This window comes from Triticum dicoccoides, chromosome 1B, assembly GCF_002162155.2.
Source record: "Triticum dicoccoides isolate Atlit2015 ecotype Zavitan chromosome 1B, WEW_v2.0, whole genome shotgun sequence".
NCBI lineage: Eukaryota > Viridiplantae > Streptophyta > Magnoliopsida > Poales > Poaceae > Triticum > Triticum dicoccoides.
Window position 1 is genome coordinate 3,800,773 of NC_041381.1, and position 8,449 is coordinate 3,809,221.

At 45.9% G+C, this 8,449-nt stretch overlaps 1 pseudogene; it reads left to right on the plus strand.

Annotated features, from left to right (window-relative positions):
* The first annotated feature begins 5,244 nt into the window (after nucleotides 1-5,244).
* On the plus strand, nucleotides 5,245-8,248 carry LOC119314990 (annotated as a pseudogene).
* Nucleotides 8,249-8,449: the final 201 nt, after the last annotated feature.

Genomic DNA, 8,449 nt, shown 5'->3' on the forward strand with positions numbered 1-8,449 from the left:
AGCGGCTGTAAGCATCAACAAAACTGATATAATAATTATGACCACTAACAGAAGTCTGAGCAGGACCCCATACATCTGAAAACACAAGTTCTAAAGGATGTTTCACCTCACGACTGGACTCCGAAAAAGGAAGTTGATGACTCTTCCCCTGCTGACAAGCATCACACACTGCTACATCTTTATTACTAGACACACTAGGAAGCTCATGACGACGCAAAACATGCCGGACAATAGGTGTGGCCGGGTGACCAAGACGAGCATGCCACTGTGACGGAGATACCCGAACTCCACTGAAGACGCGAGCGACGCCAGGATGCTCCAGACAATAGAGACCTTGGCAGAGCCGCCCACTAAGAAGAATGTCCCTCGTGCCCCGATCCTTAATAAAAAGATCAAAAGGATGAAATTCACAAAGCACATTATTATCACGAGTGAGTTTAGGAACTGAAAGAAGATTACGTGTCACAGATGGAACTCGAAGAACATTGCGAAGTTGAAGACTCCTATTGGCATGTCTAGTGAGAAGTGATGCTTGACCAATATGAGAGATGTGCATACCTGCTCCATTGGCGGTGTGGATCTTGTCGGAGCCATGGTAGGGTTCACGAGTGTGAAGCTTCCCCATCTCACTGGTCAGGTGCTCTGTCGCCCCAGAGTCCATGTACCAGTGGGGATCAATGGAGTAGGACTGAGTGTGTCCCTGTGGCTTCTGCGGCGGCGGACGATCAGCCATGGCGACCTGACGAGCAAAGTTGCGTGTATCCTTCCCGTCATTGCCAAGACCAAGAAAACCCCGCTGGAAGCGCTTGTGACACTTCGAGGCCCAGTGCCCATCGCGACCACAAAGCTAGCACACACGTGGACCGCCAGCCCCTGGTAGCGTCGCAGTAGGAGGAGGGGCCGAGGCGGGTGGTGGTGACTGCCCCGAAGGAGCCCTGGATGAAGCAGAGGAGCGACCACCCTTGGTGGCGGCGTTTGCCGAGAGGGCGCCGTTGCCCCTGGATCGGCGCGTCTCGACTCGTTGCTCAGTAAGCAGGAGGCGTGAAAAGACCTCGTGTGATGGCATGGGCGTGGAGTTGCCCCTCTCATTGATGATATCGACTAGGGTGTCATACTCCTCATCAAGACCATTGACGATAAACGAGTTGAACTCGGAGTCGGTGAGGGGCTGTCCAATGGAGGCCAGCGTGTCGGCGAGACTCTTGACTTTGTTGTAGAACTCAGTGGCGGTGGAGTCAAGCTTCTGACACTCCCCAAGTTGGCGACGGAGCCCAGATACACGAGCCTGCGACTGTGCCGCAAACGAGCGCTCAAGAATAGTCCATGCCTCGTGGGACGTCTTGGCGAAGACAACAAGCCCAGCAACGGCCGGAGAGAGCGACCCCTGGATGGAGGAGAGGTTCGCCTGATCCTGCCCTGTCCAGACACGGTGAGCCGGATTATAGACCGGACCATGACGCTGTCAACCAGCGCAGAAGGGCAAGGGAGAGAGCCGTCGACATAGCCAAGCAGGTAGTGACTCCCAAGAAGCGGAAGAACCTGCGCGCGCCAGAAGATGTAATTGTCCGACGACAACTTGATGGTGATGAGATGGCCGAAGTGAAACGGCGGCGGCGGTTGCGATCCCATCGAGGAGACTGGCTGAGGTGAGAACACTGTGGAGACAGTCGGAGGGGCAGCCGGCGCGGTGACAGAGGACGCGATGGCCGCGGTTGACGCCGTGAAGCCTGCCAGCGCGACGTCCTCCGCCACCAGCGGCGCAGTGGCCGAGGGCGCGACAGCCGCGGTTGACGGGGCGGCGGTGGTGTGGGCCACAAGCGCCTGCCCGGGCGAAGTAGCAGCCGGCGGGAGCGCGAAGAGGGAGCCGACGCTCCGTGTCCCAATCGGCGCCTGAAGGGAGGCGGCATCCAGCGGCCTCGAGAGAAGTGCCGCGAGGGAGGCCGGCAGAAAACCGGTGGCGGTGGAGCCGGATGCAGCGGCGGACGTCATAGCAGTCGGGCGACGGCGGCGGCGGGCGCGGCGGCGGCGGCGGTGGCGGCAGCGGCGGCGGCGGCGGTTTAGGGTTTTTAGGCGGAAGCGGACGTAACCTAGCGTGATACCATGTACGACAATAGGCTTTGGGGGGAACCGGCTCAACCCTCTATGGGTGGTCTATCACATATATATATATAATGAAGTGGTATACAATATTACAATATACACATGTAAATACAGTCTAACACACGTACACCATGACTGTCAGTCGACCATACATGCCGGCATACATGCATGTTCGACCAGCGATAGATCGAGGTCGGCATGTGGAGTGCACCGACGAGGACGAGCGCGTTCCCGAAGGTCATCGACGTCTCTGTCCGCCGTAGGCTGGCCGGCAGTCTTGAGTCGCCGTGTGCACTGTAGGTACCTAGGCTGGCTCGTCGTACAAGACGCGTCCACACCATGCATGATAAGTCCTTGCAGCTGCAACGCACAGGACAGGTGGTGATGCTTCTTCTTTTTTACTTTGTCTTTTTGGATACGGTCCTTTTCAAGTTCATCCGTCTAGGCGTAATTGACTGAGCTCCGAGGCGCTGAGGCAGGATTTGGTGCTAGCTGCCTCAGATCTTTCAAGGTGTTAACGGCGACGGCCGTGGCTCTAGGAAGCTTGTCCTTAGAGGCACGTGCATGAAGACTTTCCGGTTGTTATCAATAAGGTCAAGCCGTAGTGAATTAGCAACAACGGCGCATCGGTCGTTCGGTGATATTGTAATCTTGATGTAATTTTTATTACATTTGAGGTGCTTCCTTTTGAAAACACAACACTCGAAAATAGATTATTTTTTTGCAACGACGTGCACGAATGTCATTCCCTGATGAAACTTGGCAAGCACTGAAAACATTTTTCTTTCACCTGGCAAGCACTGAAAACATTTTTCTTTCTTTGCCATCAACTTTTTTTTTGAATTTTTTGAATTTTTTTAGACATTACTGTTCATGGTGGTATCATAAAAGCTAAAACTCAGATGGGCACTTACCAACACTTTTGTCATGAATGCAAGTGACATTGACATACAAGTGATGTTTTAACGAACATTTTGATTTCTTATTTGCATTTTTCTGATTTAGTATGAATTAGTTATGAAGGTTTCAAAGTGATGGTCAAACAGTCAAAGGGTAAAAGCACAAGACGACCAAAGTGGGTTGGGCACGACCATATGTTTTCCGAAACTAGGGGCAATCCTCACGACGAAGACGCAACTAAGGTTATAAAACCAATTATCCCTCAATGTTTTGGTTTATCTAGGCTATTGTTTCGGACAGTTCTGGGTTTATTTCGTTACTATTCTCGTTTTTGTTCCCGTAATTTTTGGTGCACTGTTCACTGATGTCGTGTTGTAAAAAAGAATTGTAATTGGTCAAGGACTTATTTTTTCACGGGTTACTATTCATGCAAATTTACAGTTTTGGTCTACTATTTTGTGCCTCGCCAACACCATCACCGCAAAGGATAGTGAGACAGTTGAGGCAACTCTGCATCGGTACGCCGTTGAAGAGAAATGGTGGGTAGATTTAAAAAAAAAATCTTAAACCACTATATAAGGCCACGAGGATGGAGGAGGATAAAAATGATATGTAAAAGAAGCTAGCTTTTTTTAACAGAGGGTGTATTTTTTTCTTCAGAAACATTGTTCACACGAGGGTACCATTAACCGCTAGACACTGTTCACGCACGGGGTACAATTCATACGTAATTGCTGTATAACCCAACTGATCACTAATGCTATGTAATTGAATAGTAGAACTTGGTTAATACCGCCGTTCAGTACTGCTATATGTAATTGAATAGTAGAAGTTAAAAAAAGTCAAAAGAAGGAGAAGGGGAATGCTTCCCGCTTTATTATACTCCCTCCGTTCGGAATTACTTGTCGCAGAAATGGATGTATCTAGATGTATTTAGTTCTCGATACATCCATTTTCGAGACAAGTAATTCCGAACGGAGGGAGTAGTTACTTATTGGTCGCAATACTACTTCTGTCTGCCACGAACAACTGGTCCCAGATTGATGTTTGCGAGCATCGTCGGCATCACCTTCGTGGTGATGAAAAACATGTTCGAGTTGGCATCCTACATGAGTATTGCACAGAGAGTTGGCATCATATATCTTGCCATATTGTACATGTCAAACTTTTCCTATATCTTGCCATGGTACCATGTTTTCATGAGTGGTCATTTACATTTTACACACATTTGCATGGCTTTTTGTAGGTAATTTACGTTTTAGCTTAGTCATGTTTTTTGCGTATTATCCATTTTTAATGAAGTCCGTAGTCCTGTGATACATTAACCCTTGTAGAATCATGGAAACTTTTTTATGATAGTTTCTCTACATATAAAATGCTTGATATATCGTAGATTTATTATAGAGAGCATGGCAATGTTATTTACATAGGTCATGGAAATTTTATTAATAAAAGCATGACAATTTTATTAATTACAGCATGGCAATTTATTACATAAGATATGGCACATTTATTAACTAAATTATGACAATTTTATTACTTAACACATGTCAATTTTATATTAAGCAAAGCATGCATGCTACTTCGGTACAAAGATCATTGCTACCTTTTTCTCCCTATTTTAAGTTATGGTGAGTTTCGTTTCTCGTGCAATGTCAAATCTCGATTTTTGTTTATGGCAATTTAGGTTCAAACATCATGCCTACCTTTTTTGTGTACTACATATGAGAAATTTAGATATAGAAACTCGTGTACAAGCATACCCTCCACCACCAGGTTGTCTTTATTCAAATGGCACGGCAACATGTGCCCCGTACTTCCTTGATTCTTGTTTTTCTAGGAGGAAAGATGTTGGCGTGGGGACAATCGGAAATTCAATTTGACTCCCATGAGCACATGCTCCCGCGTGCCAAAAATAACTTATTTAAATGCCAAGAAAATCCAAAGAAAAAATATGTTTGATGTATCCATAGTGACAGCAAAATGCTACCTGCAAATAAAAATGCAAAGAAAGAAAAACTAAAAACTTGCAAGCGCACAAACTTCAAAAGCATCTACATCCATGATTTCTTCCCATTTACTTGTCATCCCGTCTATATATATATTAAGAGACGGAGGGTGTGCAGCCTAAGTAAGTCGATTCCTTTGCATCCATACCCGATAGAGGAGAGCGCCTTGCATCAAGGAGGGAGGGAAGGTGCTCACCTTGCATCCAGGCCCAATAGAATAGTAGAGTAGAGCACCATGACCACGCCCAGTTCGCAATCCTATTCCCACCCACTACTGCTGCTGTTGTTGCCAGTAATCCAACTAGTCATCCTCGCCGCCGCGGTTGAGCAGCAGCAAGGTTGCCGTGACAAGTGCGGCGACATCAGCATCCCCTTCCCTTTCGGCATTGGCCCCGGCTGCTTCCGCCATTGCTTCGAGGTCTTGTGCAAGGACTCCTCCTATCCCCCTCGCGCCTTCCTTGATGGTGAAAGTAGAATAATCAGGATGTCGTCATCGCCGCTCGACTCCCACAACGGTAGCGATTGGTCCTTCTGGTTGATCGAGCTTGTGAGCATATCAGTCGCCACAAGCAAGGCACGGGTGTACGCCCCGGTGTCGTACCTCTGCAGCACAAATCTCAACAGGACCTTCTCCGTGGTCCACACTATTGACTTCCGCAACACCCTGTTCACCGTGTCGGCAACGCGTAATATTCTCGTCGGCGTCGGCTGGATAGCCGATGCTTTCGTGACTTTCATCTACGTTCCGCTGAGGTGGCCGTTTACAGTCATGTTCCCTTGCAGTGCTCGTGCACGAAATCTTTTGCCAAGGGTGACCCCGACCAACGGGTCGTGCACGGGGAGGGGCTGCTGCGAGACAACCATCACGCCGGACAACAACCTAGGCAGTTTGTTAAGCTTTTCGATTAATGGTGAGGTCCCCAACAAGCGGTGGGAAGACTATCCGTGCTCCTATGCCATGCTGGTGGACAAGTCATGGTACAACTTGTCTACACCAGACATGGGCAATAGGACGCTACTTAAGAGGTTCCCCCGGGGCGTCCAAATCGCGCTCGATTTCGCCGCCGGGAACACTTCGTGTCCGGCCAAGGGACAGCCACCCCCTCCGGACTACGCCTGCATCAGCGGCAACAGCTCTTGCGCCAACTCAACACATACTCCTGGCTATATCTGCAAGTGCTGGGACCATTACGCTGGCAACCCTTACGTCACTCACGGATGCCAAGGTACATACATGCATGCATGCATAAATACATGGGACATACATATACATCATTGCTGAACTCATTGGTTAACTCCCGGAAGTGTTGATGCTTCAGATATTGATGAATGCAAGCTCCCGCATGTGTATCGCTGCTCAAATGATGGGATCTGCAAAAACAGGCTCGGAGGTTATGACTGTCCGTGCAAGTTCGGAATGAAAGGCGACGGCAAAGCGGGAACCTGCTCAGATATATTCACTCCAGCGGCCAAGGCGGCTGTGGGTAAGTACTAAGCTACTACTGAACTCCACTGTATGTGCGTGTACATGCATGTAACTATGTACGCATCAGTACACAGCACCCCGTGTGACAATCTTCTCTATTAGAATCAAAACCCTTTGGGTGTGCCACATCACCAAAAACGTTGATCTGAAGTCCAAACTATAAACCAAAATTTGTGTCACCTAGATCATTCACCTTCTGTTATGGTTTTCAACAAGGAGCTTGATTCCGTATGCAAATAGAAACATGTATTGGATAGGTGCACTGCGTGTACATCACTTGATGGATACTGCTTAATTTCTACAAATAACCTGACTGCAATGTATGAGCTACTCCTGCCTTACCAAATTATAGAGCACATAATTTTTTCTCCAACGTCAAACTTTGTAAATTTTCACCAAGTTTATAGACAAAAATTCCAAAAAATATAACATTTACAATACCAAATATATATTATATGAAAATATAATTTATGATGAATCCGTATTAATACAGCATATAGATGTTGATATTTTTTCCGTAAGCTTCGTCAAAATTTACAAAATCTGTACATGCTTCCATTATCTTCTGCACACTTCCCTCCGAGTTTCAACCCCTTCCATTCTTGATTTAGATCCATTTTTCTTCTGAAATTCTAGTGGGAACTTGTTTTAGATTCTTAGTAGATCAACTAATGAAACCTTTTACTTATTATGTTAAACATACCTGATAGATTTGTAAATGCGAACTTAGTGATATGTACTAATCAAGTTTGTTTCTTGTCCATCAAGGTGCCATTGGCGGTATTCTTCTCATGGCTGTTCTATCATTTCTTATTATTCTTCACAAAGAGAAAAAGAAGACGAAAGAATTCTACAAAAAGAATGGTGGCCCTACATTAGAGAAGGCAGATGTCATTAAACTTTTCAAAAAGGGGGAGCTCAAGCCAATTTTGAGGAGTAGTAACTTAATTGGAAAAGGTTACTTTGGTGAAGTTTACAAGGGCCTTCTTGACAATAAATTAGTTGCAATAAAGCGATTAATGGTAGTGTGCTAGAGAGTGAACAATTTGCAAATGAAGTCATCATCCAATCTAGAGTCATTCACAAGAACATTGTTAGGCTCATTGGTTGTTGCCTTGAAGTTGATGCCCCCATGCTGGTCTACGAGTTTATCTCACAAGGTAGCCTCCTTGACATCCTTCACAACAACAATAAACAGGTGGCTCTCAACTTGGATACACGTTTAAGTATTGCTGCACAATCAGCGGATGGTCTAGCTTATATGCACTCAAAAGCAAATAGTACAATTCTACATGGTGATGTTAAACCAGCAAATATACTATTGGATGATAACTTTGTTCCCAAGATTTCAGACTTCGGCATATCTAAGTTGATTCAAAGAGACAAGCAACACACTGGACAAGTCATCGGCGACATGAATTATATGGATCCAGTATATCTACAAGAAGGCCGACTCACTGGAAAAAGTGATGTCTATAGTTTTGGAATTGTGATCCTAGAGCTTATTAGTAGGAGGAGGGCCATACATTCTGAGAATAATAGCTTGGTAAAGGGCTTTCTTGAAGCTCATAAGAGACAGAACAAAATGACTGAGTTTTTTGACAAGGAAATTGCAATAACAAAAGATTTGGACCTTCTTGATAGTCTAGCAGGTATGATCATGGATTGCCTTAGCCTTGAGGTAGACCAAAGACCAACGATGATGGAGGTAGCTGAGAAGCTACTCATACTAGGCCGGTCTCGTAAGGTGTAGGTTGTTTCTCACTAAGTTAGTTTTTACAAAATCATTAGAAAACGGGAAGCGGGGGTCATATTTGTAACAATGTTTCTAAGGTGTTGAATGTTGGTACGCTCCATTTGAAGGAAATATGCCCTAGAGGCAATAATAAAGTATTTATTTATATTTGCTTATATCATGATAAATGTTTATCCACCCGCAAATTTTTTTAATAAA